The sequence below is a fragment of the Budorcas taxicolor genome, chromosome 2 (genome assembly GCF_023091745.1).
Source record: "Budorcas taxicolor isolate Tak-1 chromosome 2, Takin1.1, whole genome shotgun sequence".
In the NCBI taxonomy this organism is placed as follows: Eukaryota; Metazoa; Chordata; class Mammalia; order Artiodactyla; family Bovidae; genus Budorcas; species Budorcas taxicolor.
Genome location: NC_068911.1, coordinates 178,812,046 through 178,832,366, shown reverse-complemented (window position 1 = coordinate 178,832,366; position 20,321 = coordinate 178,812,046). Strand labels below are relative to the sequence as shown.

Below are 20,321 nucleotides of genomic sequence, written 5' to 3'. Positions count from 1 at the left end.
TCATGAATGAGGCTGAGCATCTCTTCATGTGTTTATGAACCGTTTGAATGTCCTCTTTTGGTGGCTATCATGCTGCCTATTTTTAATATTAGTTTGTTGGTCTTTTTTCTTATTGATTTCTAGGAACTTTTTATATATTAAGGATATAATCAGTAATAGGAAACTGTGTTAATTTGCTAGAGCTTCTGCAATAAGATGGTATACATTGGGTGGGTTCAACAGCAAAGAAGTGTTTGCCCCGAGTTCTGGAGGCCAGAAGTCCACGAGCAAGGCGTCCGCTGCGCTTGGTTTCTCCTGGCGCCTCCCCCCAGCTTGCAGGTGGCTGCCTTCTCCTGCGTCCTCTTGGGGTCTTTCCTCCGTGCGTGCGCAGCCCTGGTGCCTCTTGTGCGCCCACCTTTCCTCTTCTCTTAAGGACCCCAGTTATCTTGGGATAGGACTCACCTTCAAGGCTCTATTTTTAACTTAATTACCTCTTTAAATATACCCAGTCACATTTTAAGATACTGGGGATCAACATAAAATATTGTGTGCATGCTCAATCTTCCCTGACTCTTTGCGAATTAATGGACTATAGCCTGTCAGGTTCCTCTGTCCATGGGATTTTCCAGAAAAGAATATTGGAGGGGGTTGCCATTTCATCCTCCAGGGAATCTTTCCAGCCCAGGAACTGAACCCGTGTCTCTTGTGTCTCCTACATTGGCGGGTGAATCCTTTACCACTGAGCCACCTGGGAAGCCCTTCAGCATAGAATGTTAAGGGGACACAGTTCAGTCCCTAACAGAGTCCTACATATTTTTTGAAGCCTCGCATGCGTGCTACGTCACTTCAGGCGTGTCCAACTCTTTGCGACCCCATGGACTGCAGCCCACAAGGCTCATCTGTCCATGGGATTCTCCAGGCAAGAATACTGGAGTGGGTTGCTATGCCTTCCTCCAGGGGATCTTCCTGACCCAGGGATCGATTTGAAAGCCTTCTTTGTGTATTTTTTCTATTATCCTAAAGCCTCCTCAAATCCCTGAATTTGAATATCTACAGTCAGGTCTTATCTAGGAAACCGAGCTCTGCCTTTGCCGAGGTCCCCTAATCTGTCTCCTGAGGTGGTGTGGTCCCGGGGGAGGGGTGTGGCAGACCCTGGGGTCACTTTGACCTAGCCTGAAGTTCTGACACTTTATAGGGTAGCAGGGTGACCTTGGGCCAGTCACTTTCTCTGAGTTTCAGTCTTGCTTCTATAAATGAAGCTAATAATTGTGAGCTGGCAGGGTGGCTCTGAGGATAAAATGAGATGATGTCTATAAAACGTCTGGCCCATATCAGGGCTCAGTATGCTGTAACTGCTGTCGTTTTCTGTATGAATAGCGGCTCATTTAGCCAGCCTCTGGGATGCGCAGGCATCAGAGGAGGGGCTGCAGAGGTGACTGTGTCTGCGTCTGTTGCTCTCAGGGGCTCCTGGTCTGGGACAGGGGTGGCCGGAGAGGCTGGGCCAGGCCCCACGGTCCTCCAAAGTGCACGCAGGGAAGAGAGGCATTCACAGGTGCACGAGTGCACATCTGAGTCGTGAAGGTGGATGAGAATTTCTGCAAGTGGTGGGGGGTGAGGTGGAGAGGACATTGCCAGGGGAAGGCTTGTTATGCCAGGCACAGGGGCAGGAAGTGCAGACCACCTTCACTGACGGTGTCTCCTTCCATCCAGGGGAATCTGGAAGGGGTGGAGTGGCTGGAGGTGGGCAGCGGCCTGGAGCATCTGTTGGGGAAACAGAGCTCCTTCACCTGAAATAAGCAAACCGCAGACGTGTTTGACGGCGTGTGGCCAGGAGGGCGTCAGCGCTGCCGGACGAGCAGCCCCACGGAGCAGGCAGGGGGAGACCAGGCTCCACACCTGTGGCCATGGGGCCAGTCACGGGCAGCCCGGCTGAGACTGAGCTTGCAGAAAGTGGGGGGCGCAGCCTGGCACAGACCACTGAGGACCAGAGGGGGTGGGTCCTAAGCGGAGTAAAGGCTGACCAGAGATGGCACCAGATGACAAGGACTGGCCCGAGGGCCTCTGTTGGCTCCAGGGCTCAGCAAGAGCTCCCGCACCTGGCACTCGAGCTCACCTAATTCTTGCTTCAAACCCGCACAGTGCGCATTATTGGCCCCATTGTACTGGAGAGGAAACGGGGCTCGAAAAGGCAGAGGAGATTCCCTGGGGTGAATTAGAGACCAGGTGGTGTGAAGAGCTGACTCGCCGGAGAAGACCCTGGTGCTGGGAAAGATTGAAGGCAGGAGGAGAAGGGGACGACAGAGGATGAGATGGTTGGGTGGCATCACTGACTCTATGGACATGGGTTTGAGGAAGCTCCAGGAGTTGGTGATGGACAGGGAAGCCTGGCGTGCTGCAGTCCATGGGGTTGCAGAGAGTTGGACACGACTGAGCGACTGAACTGAACTGAGCTGAGGAGCCAGGCTTAGAACCCGGGGCGCTACATGCCGCTCCGTGCACCCTCGTGCTGTACAGAAAGGGTCTCAGATGGTTCCACGTCAGGGGTCGTGACACCCTGACACCCCAACCATTGTCCTGGCCGAATCCCCTCTCGGGACGCCAGCGTGGGGTTATGCTGTGCCGTCTTGGATTCTTAAAGGAAGAGGACACCTGCCTTTCTGCCTAGTGCTGGAACCTCATCGTTCACTTTACCTTCTTGGTCTGATGGAGGTGAGCATATACTGAGCTTCACCTTTGAGCCCCATCCTCGCTGGCACAGAGGAGAGGAGGGGTCCCCCAGGGGATACACTCAGCTCCCCGTAGCAAGAGGGGCTGGGTGGCCGGCGCACTGTCTCACCGCGGGGCCCCAAGTGCCACTCAACTCTTTTGTCTGCTTGTGGGTCCCAGAGACAGGTCTCCTCCCATTGGGCCCTCGCTTTCTCTGTTCCAATTCAGCGAGACGCCTTCATCTTATCTCTTGGAGGGACATCTGCTCTCCTTCTAAAGATCACGCTCATCGCTGGTTGGAAGAGAACAGCGAGATCAGCTTTCTGGTCCAAAATGTCTCCCGGGGGCTGGAGGAGACCTTGAGGGGTCAGTGGATCCACCTGCCGCTTTTGGGGTGGGGGCTGGGTGAGGGAGAGGTGAGCCCTCTGAACTCCACCCAGGGTCTCCACCGCTGCCAGAGCCCCCCACCCCTCTGCCTGCCACGGAAGAGCATCTGGCCGTTAACTTATATATAATAACCCTTAAACACTGCCATTAAGTCCCCTCTCATTCTTTTAAACTACCCAGGAAGGGAATTCAGGGTGATATATGGAGGCTTTTATGGCTGGTACTGGGCAGCTTAAGGACTTAGCAGCATGCTGAACACACACGTTGTTGCATAAATAAGAATCGCTGTGATATCAAAGCATCACTCAGCTCAATGTCCGGGCTTCCTGTGGCCCTGAATCCCCTCTCTGCATCCGGAGTCTTCGCCACTCGCCAGGGGCATTGAGGACAGATGCTGGCTCAGAGCTGGGGCCCTGGATCCCTGTGATGTCACCGCAGCTGGGCGCTCCAGGAGATGCGGTCACTCTACACCCCCACCCCCTCCTTCTTTCTTTAATGCAGTCTTTTCTCCAGCTATCCTTGCATGCGGTGCAAAGGATGGCAGTGCGTGGGTGTGCGCGTGGTGAGTCGCTCAGTCGTGTCCGACTCTGTACGACCCCGTGGACTGTAGGCCGCCAGGCTCCTCTGTCCATGGGATTCTCCAGGCAAGGATGCTGGAGCGGGTTGCCGTGCCCTCCTCCAGGGGATCTCCCCGACCCAGGGATCGAGGCTGGCAGAGGAAAGGCAGTCGCATTTGGGAATTAACCTACCGCACGCTGGGCTCTCTACAGGTGTCTCTCACCAGACCTCCGACTGTCCAGTGTTGTAAAGGTTCTCCCAGTTTCAGCTGGAGAAACCAGCAACAGGCCCAGTGTCACCCAGCCCGTAAGTGCCAAAGTTGGGTTTGAACCCTGCCTTTTGTGGAGGTCATCTGCAAGAAACTCGGGCCCTGGGGCAGGGGCTGGGGGTGGCTCCGGGGGGACGAGGGGCTCTCTGTTAGTGTCAGTCACTCATTTAGTCACCCCAACTCTTTAAGACCCATCAACTATAGCCCGCCAGGCTCCTCTGTCCATGGAATTCTCCAGGCACGAATACTGGAGAGGGTAGCCATTCCCTTCTCCAGAGGACTTTCCCAATCCCAGGATCAAACCCGAGTCTCCCGCGTTGCAGGCAGATTCTTTACCAGCTGAGCCCCCAGAGGGGTGGGGAGGAGCCCTGAGGGGGCTGTAGACACAGCAATGAGAGCCCAGGGAAGCAGGGCTCCTGAGCTTCTCTTCCGGTTTGCAGGCAATGCTCGCCCGGGCGGTGCATTCTGCTGCTGCTACTGCTAAGTCGCTTCAGTCGTGTCCGACTCTGTGCAACGCATAGACGGCAGCCCATCAGGCTCCTCTCTCCACGGAATTCTCCAGGCAAGAACACTGGAGTGGGTTGCCATTTCCTTCTCCAGGCGGTGCATTCATGAAGGAGCAAATGGGCCGTGTTACTGTCCAATGAGCAAGGTTGCCGAGGGGGAGTTGCTGTGTCCTCAGCAGCCCTCCCTGCCTTCCTGTAGCAGGGGTCTCAGGACTCAGGCAGGGCCCTGAGGGCCCCAGCAGAGCACCCCGCAGCCTCGAGCAGCACTGTGGGACAGGCAGGGCTCACAGAAAGGCAGGTGCCCAGACACACACTGAGCTCGCCTGGCCCAGTGTTAGGTCCCAGGGTGGGGAAGGGCAGAGAGCCCTACAGTCAGGTCGCTGTGCTCGGAGAATCCCGCTTTTGCCCTGCAGCAGCTGAGTACAAAGCCCAGAAAAGGCCTCCTCCTCCTTTTCCGCTGACCCTCCTCCTCCTCTCTGCAATGCTGGTTGAGATGCCAGCCATTACGGGAGGAGGGGGCGGCCCCTTGCTCTTTCCATTTTACAAAGGCAGCCCAAGCGGTCAGGAGCTCATTCCATTTTGTGCTGGGACCTCAGGGAAATCATACATTTCCTCTACTACGTCCCCCAGCCTGAGGGCAGCATCTCAGGCGGCAGAGTTAGGGAGCGGTTTCACTTGGGGCTGGAGCCCCTGCTTCCTGTTCGCAGGGCAGCGAGCTCTTCCTGGCAGTTAGCTATGCCTGAGTGACTGGAAGGTGAGCTTATGGCCGGGAGTACATGCTGCTCGTTGGGTAGGGCGAGCGGGCTTTCCAGTGACAGAGTCCTGGGCACGGGGGAGAGGACTGGAAGTGGGGTTCCTGGTACTAGAGAGTTTGGGGTCCGTGGGTGGGTGCTTGGTGCTGGAGATAAGCTGCCAGTCTGGTGGGGGAGGCAGACAAGTTTGGAAATGTGTGGACCATAAGCCAGGTGTGGGCAGGCTCTCTATGAGTGAGGGCTGGAGGATGCCTTATTCTGCAGGAGATGGGACCACGAGGTGTTTGATGGAACAGCGTGCCAGTAAGGCATCAAGGTGATGGTTAAGGGCACAGGCTGGCGGGCCAGCTAGCTCTGTGTTGAAACCCGAGTTCTGTTCCAACCCACGGCACACAGTAGATACCTGAGCTTGGTAGCGCTGATGCTGGAGAAGGCAGGAAAATCATTCTAGTTAGAAGGCACGGGCATGGGCACACCTGGACCTAGATGCTGCATTGGTGGGATCCCACGGTGATTAAAGGGTGCAGTGGCCGGGGACAGGGGAAGGCGGGGCGAGGAAGGGGGACTGCGGACCGGACCTCTCGCTGTGGAGTGGGGTCTTACTGTGGTTGGCGAAGGATTATTTTTGAGTAGGGATTCTAGGAGAAGACTGATCCATGGCTTCTGAATCCTTGTTGGCTGGCTACAAAAGACCCATTTGGGATGATACATAAAAATACAGAATCCAGAGTCTCACTGCTGAAGAGTCTGATTCAATAAGTAGGATAAAACCTCGTATGTATCGAACGCCTTTTACTTGCTGGGCTTTATTCTATGTGCTTTTCTTTTAGAAACCTCATATGATCATCACAGCAATCCTTCTGAAGTAGGCACTGTTATTATCTCCATTTTGCAGGTGGAGAAAGTGAGGGTTAAGTAACTTGTTCAAGGCGGCACAGGAACCATCGCCAGGACCAGGACTTGAGCCCAACCTGCCTGACTCCAGAGCCCATGCTTTTAGCCACACTGCTCTCCTGTCTCGGGTGTAGCCGGGGGAAATCTTATTTTATCGGGCACCACCCACCCTCCGTGGCTCTAACAGGCTGCAGACTTGGGCGTGTGTGTGTGGGTCGCTCAGTCGTGTCTGACTCTTTGCAGCCCCATGGACTGTAGCCCACCAGGCTCTCCTGCCCATGGAATTTTCCAGGCAAGAATGCTGGAGCGGAGTGCCAGTTCCCACTCCAGGGGGATCCCAAGGATCAAACTCAAGTCTCTGGCATCTCTTGCATGGACAAGCGGTACTTTACCACTAGCGCTACCTGGGAAGCCCCACAGATTGGGGACCCACTGGCATTAACTATGAGTGTCCTTGCATTCAGAGATGGGGGAGGACAGAGGTGGCTCCATCAGGGAGGGCTTCCTGGAGGAGGTGGGCTTAAGGGTGTTAGGCTGGGGTGGAGGCGGAGAATTAGGGAGGAGGGCATTTTGGGTAGACGCAGAGCTTGAACAAAAGCCAGGGGAGGACAGAGATGCAGGCCAATAAGGAAGAAGCCCCTGGGGAGGTGAGGCTAGATGCATAGAGTGAACTTGAATTTGAAAATCCAGAGAGATTTCTGTCCACATATAGCATGAGGAGGAGTCAGTGGGTTATAGAATCTCAAGACCCCTTCTTTTCCAAAACCTCCCAGGCTCAGTGAGAATCTGACCAGTGCAAAACAGGAACACCCATCACTTCTTCTTAACCTCTTCACTAAAGACCCATCAGTAGAGTTACCGGGCCCCCCCTTGAGTCCAGCGGCTGTGGGAGAGGGCGGGGGGAGCCAAGGCTTCTACAGCAACTGGAGGGGACGCGCTCTCCTCTCTGCCCTGGGCCAGGAAGCACCTGGTGGCCCGTGAACCCCCAGCAAGGATGAAAATAGTAACGCAGACTGGAATAGCCACGCCAAGGACGCGGCCTAGCGGGGTGGCTGGGACCCAGTCTTCAGAGACTGGAAGTTCTCGTTCCGGCTCAGCCACTCAGCAGCCATGCGACATGCTCCATCGACTCTCCCCCTCTGAGCCTCAGCTTCCTCTGCTGCAAAATGGGAATTCGTAACCTGCTGGGGTTAAATGATGACCAGTGCTTATCATAAACCAAAGCTGTTACTATGACTTCTTGTTGCAGACTCTCTGGGTCACCCACCGAAGGATCCTCCTTACTCATTTCCTTTCTAACAAGAGCTTAATGTTGTGCAGGAATGTGGACGCAGAAGGAAGCACCACCTCCACCCCAAGCACTGAGGCTAACCCAGCCCTCCCGCACCCTTTGCAACTGGTTGGTAAAGTCATAGGCACCTCACACAGTTCTGGCCAATGAGAGGGAGTCCTCGAGGGGCCTGTGGAAAACATTTATGTCAACTAATAAAAAGAAGCACATAGAAAGAAAGGATACCTTTTCTTCCCAAGTCAGAGCTGAGTCTGCAATTGATGGCTGCGTTCACTGCAGCCATGAGGGGTACTAGGTTAATAGGCTGAGGAGGGCAGCAAAGAAAAATAGATAAGACTTGAGAGAGATAGAAAGGAAAATGGACAAGGCCTGGGCAGCTGAATTAACCAGCCCTGGAATTCCCCTAGCTCTTCTTATGTGGGATAATGGGTTTTCCATATTGTTTTAGCCAACTTGAGGCTTCTTGTTACCAACTTGTAGGCTCCCCTGGTGCTCAGACAGTAAAGAATCTGCCTGCAACGTGGGAGATGTGGGTCCGATCCCTGCCTTGGGAAGATACCTGGAGAAGAAGAGCAACCCCCTCCAGTATTCTTGCCTGGAGAATGCCATGGACACAGGAGCCTGGCGGGCTACAGTCCACAGGGTTGCAAACAGTTGGACACGACTGAGCGACAGACACACACACTTAGCACCCTGTGTTAAATAATTAAAGTTTATTAAGCACCTGAGTGGCCCAGAGCAAGACATTATATACATATCATCTTACACTATCCTCACGATAGTATCAGTAAAGCAAAATACATGACGCCACTTGCCTCAGTCTGCTTGCTGTTGTTCAGTCGCTCAGTCGTGTCCAACTTTTTGCGACCCCATGAATCGCAGCACGCCAGGCCTCCCTGTCCATCACCAACTCCCGGAGTTTACCCAAACTCATGTCCATTGAGTCAGTGATGCCATCCAACCATCTCATCCTCTGTCGTCCCCTTCTCCTCCCGCCTTCAATCTTTCCCTGCATTAGGGTGTTTTCCAGTGAGTCAGTTCTTTGCATCAGGTGGCTAAAGTATTGGAGCATCAGCTTCAGCATCAGTCCTTCCAGTGAATATTCAGGGTTGATTTCCTTTAGGATGGACTGGACTGTTTGGGCTGCCATGAAATGCCACAGACTGGGTAACTTTAACAACAGATGTTTATTTTCTCACAGTTGGAGGCTTGAAGATCAGAGTGCCAGTGTGGTCAGTTTCTGCTGAGGACCCTCTTCCTGGCCGGTAGACAGCACCTTCTCACTGTATGCTCACATGCTGTCTCCTCAGTGTATGTTTGTGGATGCAGAAAGAGAGAGAAGTCTTCTTCCCTTTGTCTGCTAATCCCATTGGTTTAGGACCCAATGACCTCATTTAACCTTACTTCCCTAATTACCTGCTAAAACCCCTGTCTCCAAATACAGCCACGCTGGGTGTTAGGGCTTTAATGTATGAATTCGGGGGGACACAGTTCAGTTCATAGTCCTACTGTGCCCGCAAGAACATTCAGACTCATGGAGGGGGGTGGCTGGCCCAAAGTCACACAGCTCACAAGGGGACAGAGCTCAGGTTTGAACATAAAGCTGTCTGAATTCCGAGGTGTGTGTTGTCTGCACCAGTCAAGAGCTTTTTAGATGAGAGTGTGCGTGTGTGTGTCTTGGTCCATGAGTCATTCCACTCTGAGATTCACTGGATTTGTCTATCTTCCTTATTTTTAAAATTAGCTTCAGTGGCGGTATAATTTACCTACCAAAACAGTCACCAACTTGAACCCTCCAGTGAGAACAATTCTGACAAGTGTGTGCCGTTTTGTAAACACCACCACAATCATAGAATAAATCCATCACACCCCCCACCACTGTCCCTTCATTCTCAGCCTTAGGCCCAGGCAATCACCGATCCATGATTTGGCCTTTTCCAGAATTTCATAGAAACAGGACCATAGTTTGTGTCTCCTGGGTCTGGTGTCCTTCACCCAGCGTTATACTTTTGCGGTTTATTCATGTGGTTCCGTGTATCAACAGCGCATCCCTTTTTATTGCTGAGTAGCACTTTATTATAAGGATCCACCAGCTCTGGGTTTATCTGAATATAAAAATAATGCCTTCCACCCGTGGATGCTGCAGGAAGCTCAGCCCCGCTGGTCCTGGACATCCCTCTCCACCGAGTGCCTGTGGGGAATACACAGCGCAGGCAGAGATGCCGGGGGCCAAGGGGTTTGAGCTGCTCTCCACCAGCACGGCTGAGGCTCTAAGTCTAGGACACTCCAGGGAAGGGATCCCACGCTCCCGCCGTCCCCAGTCCTTGTAGCCGGTGTGGTGTCTGAGCATCTCCACAGCTGGGCAGTTCTCCTTTTATCTGGTCCCAAGCCTTCCTGCTTCATTACCATGCTTCCTGCTGCTGATGAAATGGAAGCTTTGCAGTGAGAGGGGTGTTCGGTTCTGAAGGCCGGAGGAGAAGTGATAAGAAGACCCAGGAGTCCCTCCCCGCCTTCCTGGTTGTACAAAAAGCAGTTTCACAGTGTACAGATGCTGCTGGGACCAGCTCATCCTGCTCGCCCAGGGTCTGCTCACATCAGAGTGCGCGCCCGCCTCTCGCCTGCCAGCGCCTGCATTTCTTTGCCGAAGGGCTTTCTCTGCCCACGGGGCCTGTTTTGCCCACGCCAGCCCTGTCTGCGTCTCCCCTTGGGCACAGTCACGCTGAGTCACGGTCACGCGGGTCTGTTCAAACCCACTCCACAGAGTTCTCGCGGGGGCCTGAGCCCCGGTCACCCCCCCGTGGTGAACGACCTGATAACACGCTTGGTCTGGCTTCTCCAGGGTCCTGGCTGTGGTCCCTGGGATTGCTCCCCTCCCCACCCCAGCCCCCAAATGAATCTCATGCACGCAAATCCTTAGCCCGGTTCTGCTTCTGGGGACCACGTATTGAGCACCTGGGGCTGCGAGGCTCTGGGCTAGATTCTCTTTGCTCCGTCCTTATCACCAGGGTCCCCTGACGTAGGACCCGGGCCACCACCACCACCATCATCATCATTACTTTGCAGGTAACATGACTGAGACCCCGAGAGGGTGACTGACTTGACCCGTGTCAAGTGGCCAACCCGGGTCTCCACCTCCTGGCCCTCACCTTGCCCCTGCCCTTCAGTCTCTGTGTGTGTTTGAGAGCCGCTCTCTGTCGTGGGGGCCCACAGACCAGGATGCTGTCCCAGCTCTGCCGCAGATGTGCTGTGTGACTTTAGGCAAGTCACTTGCCTGTCTGGGCTCTATTTCTCCACTAGGGTCAGGAGGGCCAGAATGGCTTGATGCAAACCAGCCCTTCTAGCCCTGACGCTCGGTAAAATCTAAGGCCGGAGAAGGTGATTTTTGGACAAAAGATGGCCACCCGTTTCACCCACTGGGAGTCAGTGTGTAGAGCCAACCCTGACAGATGGTGAAGAGGGAAAGAGGAGGAGTTGGAAGGGTTCCGGGAAGTGGGGTGTGGGGTCACATGCAGCCCTGGAGGGACAGTGGGGCTGGGGGACTGGGAGGGCAGGGCAGACTTCCCAGGGCAAGGGCAGGAGGGTCAGCCTGGACTTCTCTCTCCTGGCTGGAAGCGTCTGGGGAGAGCCTGGGGCAGTGTCCCTTGGTTTGGTCCCTTGTGTGGGGTCCTCTGAGCAGAGGCTGCTCCGCATCCTGTTTCCTGGAGGGCCCACTCTCCAGGGGTCACTTCCTCCCCTAAGGCTCAGAGCAGCGCAGAGGGGAGAGTGCGCTGAATCACGCCCGGGCCTGCGAGTCACACCCTCATTAAACGGTGGCGCTAACATGGATTCTCCAGCCCTCTCGGAGGAGAGGCGCAGGGCCCCTGGTGGCGGCCAGGGCTCGGGCCCCTGCTCCTGGTACCAGATCATGCCCCCTGGACCGGAGTGCTCCAGGGTTCTGGCTCTCTGGCAACCCCCGATCACTGCCCCCCACCCCACCCCACTCCCCGCCTTGCGGAGGAGGGAAGATGTGATAACTGGCCAGGATTTCTGAACCTGGAGAAAGAAGCTCAGAGACATCAAAGGCCTTAGCTATGGGCACATATGAGGTTGGTTAGAGACCAGGCTTCCTGCTCCCTGGGCTGCGGGCTGTGTCCCGAGGGTGGGGACAAGAAGGATGTGAAGGCATCGTCATAGACGGGAGCCGCTTAAAACAGCAGAGAGCTCTGCAACCCGGAGCTTTGTAACAACCTAGAAGGTGTCATGGGGTGAAGGCTGGGAAGGAGTTTCAAGAGGGTAGGGACGTTGCATACTTATGGCTGATTCACGCTGCCTTACGGCAGCAACCAGCACAACATCGTAAAGCAATTATCCTTGAATTAAAAAAAAAGGGGTGGGGGAGGGCTCTTCATTTGGACACATAGAAGCCGGAGGGGATTGGGCTTATCCTTAGCTGACAAGTACCAGAGCTGTGAACAGCCACACAGCCAAGGCTTCCGTTTTTAGACACCTAGAGACCTTCTGAAAGAGGAGAGTGAAAAAGCTGGCTTAAAGCTCAACATTCAGAAAACTAAGATCATGGCATCCAGTCCCATCACTTCATGGGAAACAGATGGGGAAACAGTGGCTGACTTTATTTTTGGGGGGGCTCCAAAATCACTGCAGATGGTGACTGCAGCCATGAAATTAAAAGACGCTTACTCCTTGGAAGGATAGTTATGACCAACCTAGACAGCATATTAAAAAGCAGAGACGTTACTTTGCCCACAAAGGTCCGTCTAGTCAAGGCTATGGTTTTCCCAGTAGTCATGTGTGGATGTGAGAGTTGGACTATAAAGAAAGCTGAGTGCTGAAGAACTGATGCTTTTGAACTGTGGTGTTGGAGAAGACTCTTGAGAGTCCCTTGGACTGCAAGGAGATCCAACCAGTCCATTCTAAAGGAGATCAGTCCTGGCTGTTCATTGGAAGGACTGATGTTGAAGCTGAAACTCCAATCCTTTGGCCACCTGATGTGAAGAGCTGACTCACTGGAAAAGACCCTGATGCTGGGAGGGATTGGGGGCAGGAGGAGAAGGTGACGACAGAGGATGAGATGGTTGGATGGCATCACCAACTCAATGGACATGAGTTTGAGTAAACTCCGGGAGTTGGTGATGGGCAGAGAAGGCTGGCGTGCTGTGGTTCATGGGGTCACAAAGAGTTGGACACGACTGAGAGACCTCATAGCAAAAGTAAGGGAAGGGCACGCACTTTAGAGCCAAACAGAACTGAATTCCAGCCTGACTTTGTCCGGGTTCTGGATGAGTGATCTTGAGAGTGACTGGCTAACCTCTCCAAGCCTTACAGGCTGCATATAGAGAATGGAGTGGCGATGCCCACTCCTCAGACCTGTGGTTGAAACTGAGGGATACCGGGTAAGTAGGGTGCCTCCCGGTACCTAGTGGATGCTCCCAGGGATCAGTTTCTCAAGGAGAAATCCTTCATCCCATTGAGAGGTGTGGGAGCTTCCCTAGTGGCTCAGAGGGTAAAGCATCTGTCTTCAATGCAGGTAGACCTGGGTGCGATCCCTGGGTCAGGAAGATCCTCTGGAGAAGGAAATGGCAACCCACTCCAGCACCTTTGCCCGGAAAACCCCATCGATGGAGGAGCCCAGTAGGCTACAGTCCATGGGGTTGCAGAGAGTGAGACATGACTGAGTGATTTCACTTCACTTCACTTCATTGAGAGGTGTAGAGCCTCTGATGTACACGGGCCCATCTTCCTCCCCTCCCGCCACTTAACCGCACGAGCTTGGGAGGGCTTGCCTCCTATTCCCGCGTGAGATGGGAGGAGCCCCTGAGTCCCAGCAGAGGACTTGGAACGCGTGGCAGTTCCCCAGAGAAACAATTTCTGATCCTGGGCAGCCACAATACAGATAAAGCTTTGGCAGCTACCCCCAGCGTGCTTGGAGCAGGGTGCGGCAGCCCTCTCCAGTATTCTTGCCTGGGGAATCCCGTGGACAGGGGAGCCTGGCGGGGCTACAGTCCGTGGGGTGGGACACGACTATCATTTTTGCGTTCCCAGCATGCAGGGGGCTTTGGGGGCTACCCTGAGGCTCCGGTGACCACCAGCCATGACGGAAATGCAGCTACAGCGTTAGCCACGGAGATAGCAAGGCCACGCCCACGGCGCACTGAGCTCCTGTTGGCTGTGGACACGTGAAGTCCACTGTATCCTCTAATTCTTCTAGACTCCTTTGAGGTTGGCAGGCATTTTCCTTCCTCCCTTTCAGAGATGAGGAGGCAGAGCGGCTCGATGGCTTGTTGAAGTGTGTTAGCCTCACAGGCGGTGTTTTTCACCATGACTTTCTTCTCTGCACCCACTGACACTGCTTCTCTGGGAAGATGTATTGCTTGACCCAAGCAGCTGACTTGTAAGTGAACTTTCAGGACCGACCCTTCCATGGACTCTGGAGGCCTGGAGGATCGAAAGCCAGCAGAAATCCAATCAGCACACACTTTCTCGAGGGTCCAAGCCATAGGGCAGGAGGGCCAGAGCTCAGGATGTTGCTTGTGCCCAGAAAAGTGCTTGCAGAGCTCTGAGCACGTGCCCAGAGACGGTGGGCAAGAGCGCTGTGTGTATGCATGTGTCTCGGATAGGTTTTTCGCCCCAGCTGATTACTGCCTTGCCCCATCGCCTCATCTCAAACTCACTGATGGGGTCTGCTCTGTTAGGGGCTTCCCAGGTGGTGCTCGTGGTAAAGAACCCACCTGCCAGTGCAGGAGGTGTAACAGATGTGGGTTCGATCCCCAGGTCGGGAAGATTCCCTGGAGGAGGGAAACCCACTCCAGTGTTCTTGCCTGGAGAATCCCACGGACAGAGGAGCCTGGAGGGCTACAGTCCACGGGGTCTCAAAGAGTCGACTGAGCGACTTAGCACGCACGCACGCACGCACTTTTTTCATCTGCTTGAATTTGCACAATGCCTGACATAGGATTGAAAATCTTAGCCCTCTCTCATCGTCACTCAAGCTGAGAATTCCCTCCATTCGGAGCAAGGACCCTGTGCATGGAAGGGCACCTGGGTCTTGGTCGGGGGAGGGTGGCACCTGTGCTTTTCAAAGCAGCATCTAAAATGCCTGTTGCTGTCAAAGGATGTCCCACAGCAAACCAAGCTTCTTGGGTGGTGGAGAAGACATTAGCATTCTGAGTTTGAACCTCCTGGGGGCTGGACGGAGAGGCTCTGAGGTCAGTGAGTTGCCTAGAGAGGCAGGGTATGGGGCCGGGAGCCTCCCCCGAGGGCTGCGGGCCGGGGGGCGTGAAGGTTCCACACTGGGATGTCTGTCTTCCGTCTCGGCAGCTCTCATTGGTCGCTGCTTTCGTGATCACGGAGATTTCAATCAGCTGTGACAGACACAACCCTGAAGTGTGAGGCTGTTGGGAAAGAGAAGAAGGGGAAGCAGACGGGGAGAGAGGAGACACGGAGACGGGAAGGAGAGGGTCAGCAGGACGCTTCCTGGATGTCTGGTGTGCCAGCCGTCCGTCCATTTCTTGCTGACCTGCCGTAGGTCAAAGACGCTGCAGTCAGGTCAAGCCTGACTTATGCCCAAGCCGCCTTATCACTCCCTTAATAACTCTCTGTGAGCAAGCTGTATTTCCGCCTCTTTATAGGCAAGGAAGTGGAACCTTACGGGGTGTCTTGGCCACCAAAGGAGAACTCGGGTTTCCGCCCCACGTCTGACTTCATGGGTTCAAATCCCCGCCCCACCGCTTACTAGCATGTGGTATCAGGCAAGCTGGGTAACCTCGTGTTGCCCTCACATCTCATCTGTGAAATGGGGACGAGACTGCACACTCACTGGGGGCAGTGTGAGCATTGAATGGGTTAATGTGTGTGAAACCCATGGAAGCGTGCCAGGCGCATATTAAATTCTGTACAAGCATTAGCGGTTATTTGGTTATTGTCATTCTGTGTGTGTAGCTCATCCAGCGCCACTTGGAGTGTCCTTTTCCTCTCTCCTTCTCCCTAGTTCCCCCTTTCTGACAGCTCCCTCTCCCTTTTAAAGTTAAGCCCTGGTGTCAGCTTCTCCAGCCAGCCAGAGATGCGGGCACCTCCCCGCCTCCCAGACCTGTCTGTGGTACTCAGGCCCCTCAGAGCAGGCGGAGCAGTGCGGGTGATGGGGGCCGAGACGTGGAGCCCCCCGCCCCCGCCCTTCTCTCTGAGCATCTGAGGGCATAAGTTAGATAACCGTGACACCTGTTTTAAATTAGCCTTCAGAAGCCTCCGACAGCTGAGAAATTATTTAACAGGGAAAGAATTGAGTACATGAATAAATATTAATATTAAATCACTGCTTCTCTAGATTTAAAGGGAAGGAAGAGAGACTCGCCAAGAAATGGAGACAGCAAGTCTCTAATAGATGCTCCCGAGTGTGGTTTGGAGAAGTGAGACGCGGGAGTCGGGAGCAGCAGGCCGTTGGGCCCCTCTTCCTGACTGAGCAAGGCGGGGGCTCCACCCGTCGGGGGGCGGGCAGGGGGCAGGGACTGACGGCAACTCAACAGTAGCTCCTTTGAATTCCAGCCTCCCCTGGCCAAGATCCTGAAGGGGCCAAGAGCAGCCAGAGGGCAGCCAAGCATCTCATCACCCCTTGGGGCGTGGCTGGGTGGTGGAGGTCACACTGTGATTCATGTGTCTGGCACGATTGCTTCTGGGAACCCATTCCTCCATGTGAAAATATTAAAATATCTCCTTTATGACCACACTGTATAAAAGCAAATACAAGTCAGGCTGGACTCAAGATTGTACATTCGTTATTGTTACTTTCCCCCCCACCCCCGCCACGATTGTAGAAGGAATCCACGTGAGAACAGCTTCTGCGTCCCGGGCACCGTGCCTGCTGGTGCAGATGGATGAATCGGTTTGTTCTGCCAGGGGTTGGGGGGGGCGGGTTGCTGCTTGACCTGGGGACGCCGGGACTGCTGAGGAGCGGCCGTCCTGGGGTGAGGGTCCCCCAGGGAAGGCATGTGACTCTCAGGGTTGTGCGAATTTGCGAGCTGGGACCTCATCTTTCAGGCCAGATCAAATATCATATTAAGGAACGATAATAGATTAATAGCAGGAATCGTGACGACAGTAGCGAGTGGCTCGCTCGGCTCCAGCTGCCCTGCGTCCTGGGTGCCCTCGATCTGCCCACGGCGCTGCAGGCTCAGGGTCACACAGCTGGTGGGTCAACAGCGGCCCTCGGTAGAACAAGGTGTGGAAAGGCCCCAGGTGTGAACCGAGGAGGGGTCTGGAAGTTGCAGGCAGGGAGGGGGTGAGGCACAGGGCTGGCTTCGTTTCCCTTTCAGGGTCAAGTCCAGTCCTCGACTCCTGTGTGCTCTGGAGCCTTCCAGGCTGTCCTGTGGGAGGTGGCCGGGAGTCGGGGGCCCTGATGGATGCACCTGCCCCCCTACATCCTGCGTGGATGTCCCGCCCTCCTGGCCTCAGTCTCCTGACCTGGGATTCGGGGGCTCAGGGTTCCCCTCTGTCGAAGCTCCTCACAAGGGAAGGGGAAGTACCTTCCTCATCTCTGCCCCCTCCTCCCAATCCCTGGGCCCCGGGGCTGGTGGACCTTCCGTCATCAGCCAAGCATGTTCTGCACCATCCAGCACCTCCTGGCATTTCTGAAGCCCCATCCTACATATGACAGAGAGCGTGCTGCTCCAGTGAACACCAAACAGAGGCCCAGCTCCTTGTCTGAGTGTGGCGGCGACGTTGATGTGACGGGGCTTTTAGTTAGAGGCCTGAGTGCACTCCCCGAAAGGCTGTTCTGGCCCGGGATGTCCCATCTGGAGCAGCCCAGACTCTGCGTGCGGTGATGCCAAGGACCTTTGGGTCATGCTTCGTATCGGATGCGTGAGGTGGGAATCTCTCAGAAGGCAGGGCAGCCAGTGACCCAGCCTCTACCCCCAGCTCCTGAGGTCCTGCCACGGCCTGGAAAGGCGCCCTCCACCCAGATGGGACCGAATGTCAGCTTGTTCTCTCTTGAATTTGTCCTCCAGGTATTTGGAGGGGTTGGCAGGGCAGCGGGGGAGGCCTTCAGAAGTCACTGACCACCCCCACCTCACCCAGGGGCACGTCTCGGCCAGCATTGTGGTTGGGCCCCCTGGACTGGGTGCTTGGGCCCAGGCCACTTCCAGGCCAGTGTGAAGGCCTCTGGTAAGCACATCACAAGCCCAGCGCTGTCATGAGGCCAGTCAGAGCCGGGTGATGGCTCCCATTCATTTGGCGTCGGGTGAGCTCACTTATAAGCAAGGAAAGTGGATTCCGAGAAGTTGAGAAACTCGCCCAAACTCTCCCAGCTAGAAAGTTCCAGAACTGGACTGAGATGCAGACCTGTGGACACCTGCCCTACACCAGCAGCCCTTCTGATATCCTGTACGTCAGATCTGAACCCTTTCCCGATGGGGACAAAGCCTTGAGGTCTGGCAGGACACTCTTCTTTCCCGCAGAAAGCAGAAGGCTCACCACGATCTCCAGAAGGTATCTCTCGAGGGTAACTTGATGCTGCTTTTCCTGAAGCTGTGGCCTAGGTCCCACCTGCCTGTTGAAGGCCATCACAGAACCCCAGCCCCTTCCCTCAGAGCAGGTCGGAGCTGGAACTAGGGAACTAGGTAACTCATGAGGACTGAAGCTCATGAGGTAAAAGGCTGTGTCTGTCTTGGTGGTCACTGCTGCAGGAGTGGATGGATGCACGGCCGGATGGATGAGAATGAGACTCATGCCCGAGTTCCATTCTCTCCCCCACCACCCGCCCAGCTGTGCCCTTGGTCACTGCCAGGGCGGGTCAAGCAGCACAAGTGGGCGGGGCTGGGGCCGCTGTGACAAGTGGGGTGGGGGCCTTTGCAGCGGGCGGAACCACCTGCGGCTCCATCTCTGCGTCCTCGCGCTCGGCCTGTGCCCGGGCCCCCGCGCCCTCGTCTCTTGTTCCCCTGATGAGTCACTTCAGTCCCCGTGATGGACCCGCCATCCCTGCCCTCATCCTGCAGACACGATGCCACCCTTCCTCGACCGCTGCAAACAGGAGCCCCGAGCACTACAGGAATCCACCCCCTCCCTCCCCAGCCAGGCTGCCCTCGCTGCCTTAATATCTTTTTTCCTAATGGAATGACCTGAACCCTGGGCTGAAAGCAGCCTCAGAGGCCTCTCTGGGTAATTGCCCTGGCTGAGGCACGCTCTCACCTTACGCTCGGGGTCGGAACCTGCTAGCTGGTCTGAGGATGCTGCTGGGGTGGGGGATGGAGAGCTGGGCCAGGAGCCACACGGCCCGGCTCTAGCACACTCTTCCTCTCGGCGATTCCACTCCCCATTGATAATAAAAGAAAAGGGCTTCATTCTGTGAACTTTGAGGTGCCATCCATCACTGCAATTTGGGAATTCTCCCTTCCCCACTGAGAAAACCCTGTGAGAACAGGCCACATCTGTGAATTGGTAAATTTCACGTTAAGTTATACCTCCATATAGCTGGCAAAAAATGAATGCGCTTGAGTGAGATATCTGTCAGTCAAAAGAATATGCTATGGGCAATGAGAATCTTGTGCATATGGTACCCATGGGTGGGAGATCAGAGATCAGCCTGGAAGACCAGCGCAAGCCCAATCATGCAGGGCCCTGGGCAGTGTTCAGATCTCACAAGCTATGAAATAACTATCACTGTGTAATAACCAATCTCAAACTTAGTGGCTTAAAACAATCATTTACCCTCAAAACCATGGCCCTGTGGTTGGCTGAAGATAGGCTGACCTGGGTTGGGCTTGGTGGGGCGGTTCCCTTTGAGCCGTGGGTCCGGCCGGCCTTGGCTCTGGGTTGCAGGCTGAGTTCAACTCTGTCTCACACGGGTTCACTCCTGGGTCCCCGCTGAGGCAGCCGCAGCTCCAGAGGAAAGCTCTTCTCTGCATGCAGAGTGCAACGCAGAAACCCAAGGGGCAAGTGCCGCTGGACAAGCCCCTCTCAAGCTTCTGCTGTTATCTGTCACCCCACTGGCCAAAACCAGTCACATGACCGTGACCTGGGGGGTGGGGTGGGGAGGTAGGTTCTGCTCACCCGGAAAGGGAGAAAGGGTGGGTGTTTGCTGAACCGCAGTCCAAGTGATCACAGGCTACTTTGGTGCAGCGGTTAAGAGTCAGGCCTACGTCGGTTCACCTTCTGTTACTCACCAACCACGTGACTTTGGGCAAGGAACTTTCCCTCTCTGTGTCTTAGGTTTGTCATCTGAAAAGCAGGTACCAAGAGACGCAGCCTGTTCAGTTGCGTTAGGTCGGGCTTGCATGGGATGAGCACCACGGGATCAGTCTGTTTCCAAGGCGCTGAGGGCCACTCCAGTTTCCTCTTTGCCATCACCCCCGATTCCCCGCCCTCATCTTCCCCTCCTCTGGACCGAGCCACCCCCTCCCCCTTCCTGGGGCTGCTACTCTCTTCAAATATTTGGAAACATCTCTGAAGTCCCCAGCCTTTGGTCATGGTTCAGCCAGGCTACACGGATTTAGTTTCTTTAATCTTTCCTTGTAAATTAATCCCTCTGAACCTTTAATCATTTTCCTCAAACAAGATTCAAATGAGACTCGTCTCTGGGCTCCTATCATACCCAGGTGGCAGTCTAGTGACAGGCTGACATGACGACAGGGTTCTGGTCCTTTGGGGAGGGCACGGCAGGCCGCCCCCGAGACAAGGAGATCGGGTGCCGGGAACTTGACCCTAGACCAGAAGCCAGCCCAAGTTGCTGTTGCCCTGCCCACAGGAGGAAGGGCCGTCTACCTGAGTGGTCTTGCAGGGGGAGGCAGTTGAACACACGCAAGCTCCCTCTCCCAGCCTGTTTGTGGCAACTGGTCACCCCTTTACCCCTGACGTGGATGTGCGTCCTGCCTCGTTCGCAATGTGGGTGATCCTCCATCTTAAATTCTTAGAGACTATAGCCCCTCCCTCTGTAGAATTCCAAAGCCTGGTGTGGTCCCGGATCTCTGGCTCGCCCTTGCAGAAAAAAGCGAGGC

The 20,321-nt window shown here is 55.0% G+C and overlaps 1 protein-coding gene across 1 annotated transcript in view; it reads left to right on the top strand.

Moving 5' to 3' along the window:
- The window catches only part of IGSF21 (immunoglobin superfamily member 21), a 274,650-nt gene that overhangs the window by 59,078 nt on the left and 195,251 nt on the right, over positions 1-20,321 (top strand). The window lies entirely within an intron of this gene.